At 73.8% G+C, this 2,855-nt stretch overlaps 1 protein-coding gene across 1 annotated transcript in view; it reads left to right on the top strand.

The window, feature by feature from the left end:
* LOC146598370 (steroidogenic factor 1-like) overlaps nt 1-2,855 on the top strand; it is a 115,029-nt gene that overhangs the window by 99,636 nt on the left and 12,538 nt on the right. The window lies entirely within an intron of this gene.

Raw genomic sequence — 2,855 nt, 5'->3', positions numbered from 1 at the left:
GGGCCAGCCGGGCAGCGCGGCGGGGATGGACAGCGGGAGCGCGGTGCCGGCCGGGGGAGGAAAGCCCCCGTCCGGTGGGCGGGGAGGTGTCACACGCTGGCCCCTCACCCCGGCGCCTTGGCTTGCCGCCTCCTCGCATGTTTGCAGAGCGCCTGGGACCACAAGCCCCGTGGCCACCGCCGTGCACCCGCCGGCCCTTGGCGGCACAGCCGGCCCCGGCGGCACGTGCTGGGGCTCATCCCGCCGGCGCCGGGCGCTAGCAGGTTCCCTCCATGGCCTGGGCACGGTCTGCAGCCCCAGCGCGCGCTCCGCACCTTCCGATTTTCCCAAAGACTCCTTCCAGAAGCGCCTTCTCCTTCTCTGCTCAAGCCKCTCTCGCGGCAGGGCAAACGCAGCTGCTAATGGCGCTGCGGCGCAGCCGCTGAGCGCGAGCACGTGCTCCCGCGCACCCACGTAGGCGCTGGCTCCCGCCCAAACCGAGGGCGTTTCTCCCGCACCGTTCCCATACACATGGGACTCGTGCTGCAGACTGCTGGGCATGCTAAAAGCTCACGTGTGCCCCAGAAAAAAAATGGACTGAAGCATGGCAGGAACCTCCTCTGCAGCCCGTTGCAAGCACAGAAAGTCTTAGTGTGCATTGCTCATGGGGTGCACTGCTCGTGGGGTGCACTGCTCATGGGGTGCACTGYTYGTGGGGTGCACTGCTCAGGGGGTGCACTGCTCGTGGGGTGCATTGCCCTCCTCTGCAGGCCGGCCCCACGCGGGGCTGTAAATCCGGGCGGACGCTGGCGCGCTCACGCCCTCCCTGCCCGCCGCTGCCCCGGCCCTCCCTCGGCGAGCTGCTCCCTCCCGCCGCTTTATCTGCTGCAGAGGTCCCACTTATCTCCCCTGTCACTTTCTAATGCTAGTTTATGGGCCGTGTTTTTGTAGCTTAATTATGGTGTTTTTCGGCGCTGTCACGTGGCCGCGGAAGCCAATAAGGCAACGAAGTTGGTGCATCGTCCCGGAGCCGAGCCCCCGCGGGGAGGAGACTGGCCGGTGTCCTGCCCGGTCCGGCTCGCGCACGGCCAGAGCCGAGGACCCGCGCGGCGGCAGCSCTGCTGTAAATCGCCCCGGCAGCGCGCCGGGAGGCTCCGGGGACGCCAGGCCGCCCGCGGCGCCGNCCACGGCTCCCGCCAGGCCCGGCCGCGGCGCCGACGGCCTCTGGGATGCGCCAGGGTGGCGGCGCTGCCTTCGGCACGTCCTTCCCGCTGCTCGGCCCTCCGGCAGCTCCCGCGGGAGCGCGGCACAGCGGGCACCGGGGCTGCACCGCCGCTGGAGCTGGGCCTGGGGCTCCGCTCCGCCGCCTCGGGTGCGCTCCGCCGCGGAGCCGGTGCTTCCTCCCCGCGGCTCCAGCCGTGCCGACGGGCCGCGTCGGCCCCGCGGCGTCGAAACGCCTGGCGTGGGCGGCGCAGCCTCGGCTGCAGCCGCTCCTCGTGCCCGCCTGCCGCCGGGAACTGCCTGCGGCCCCCGAAACCCAGCGGATCRGCGGGAACGTGCCGCGCGTTGGTGTTCCCGCGGAGATCGGCCGCTGCCGTGAGCCGTCTCCTTACAGGCCTCTAAAAACGAAGCCACGAGTTAAATCCGGGCACCCGAGAGCTGCAGCCCGGCCAGGGCTGGGACACGGGCTGYGCTCGCGAGTCCGCGCGGGGCGGCCAGCACGGAGCAGAGGCTGCAGGAGACGCGGCGCACGGCGCCCCGGAGGCCGCTCTCCTCCGGGCTCTTCCCTGCCGGCGTCAGGGCCGCGCGGCGCTCGCTCCGCTCCCGGGGCGAAGGACGGGCCGGGAGCGCAGGGCTGGGCAGGGCCCAGCAGTCGGAGCCGGGCGCAGSCGGGCGCGGGGCCTTCTCCGGGCCGGCACGTTTCCCCGCTGCTGCGGGATCTCGCGCCCCATCCAGCACGTCCGCGGGCTCCGGAGCCAGCGAGGCCTCGCCGAGAGGGAGCAGCCAGTGCAGCGCCGGCCGGGCTCCGCTCCTCTCCTCCCCTCCTGGCCCCTGCACCCAGCCTGGGGCTCCTGGCTGGAGCGGCTCCGGGGCACAGCGCGGCCCCCGTCCGGTGCCGGTGGCGGTGCCGGTGGCGGTGCCGGTGGCAGTGGCGGTGGCAGCTCCCTCCGCCCCCGCCCTGGCCGCGGCGCGGGAGCCGCCTGCGCTCCCCAGAGGAGGTTCCCCAGCCCCGGGGGGCTGGCCGCTCTCCYGCACCAACCTGGAGATGCTCTTCCAGGCGCTATAAAGGGCTCCGGCGCCGGCACCTGCCGCTCGGTCTGCGCACGCCGCGTTCCTGCTCCGCACCCGGCGCGGGGGCTCGGGGCCGCCCCGGTCCCCGTCCCCCTCCCCGCTGACCCGCTGGTTTGTCCCGCAGCCGGGCCGCTGGAGGGGATGGACTATTCCTATGATGAGGACCTGGACGAGCTCTGTCCGGTCTGTGGGGACAAGGTCTCCGGGTACCACTACGGGCTGCTCACCTGCGAGAGCTGCAAGGTAGGAGCCGGCGGGGGCTGCGCGGGGCCGGGGCTGTGCGGGGGGCTGCACGAGCACCGGTGCTCTGCGAACAGGACACTGCGGGGGCCGCTGCACCGGGGCCGGAGCTCTTGCAGGGAGCGGGGCCGGGGCTGTGCGGGGACTGGGGCTGTGCGGGGCTGGTGCACCGAGTCTGTGCGGGGGCCGGCGCACCGGGGCCGGGGCTGTGCGGGGACTGGGGCTGTGCGGGGCTGGTGCACCGAGTCTCTGCGGGGGCCGGCGCACCGGGGCCGGGGCTGTGCGGGGACTGGGGCTGTGCGGGGACGGCGCACGGGGACCGGAGCTCTTGCAGGGACCGTGGC

The sequence above is a fragment of the Rhea americana genome, unplaced genomic scaffold (assembly GCF_003343005.1).
Source record: "Rhea americana isolate MKP2758 unplaced genomic scaffold, rheAme1 scaffold_164, whole genome shotgun sequence".
Lineage (NCBI taxonomy): Eukaryota > Metazoa > Chordata > Aves > Rheiformes > Rheidae > Rhea > Rhea americana.
This window is presented reverse-complemented; position numbering and strand designations above follow the sequence as displayed.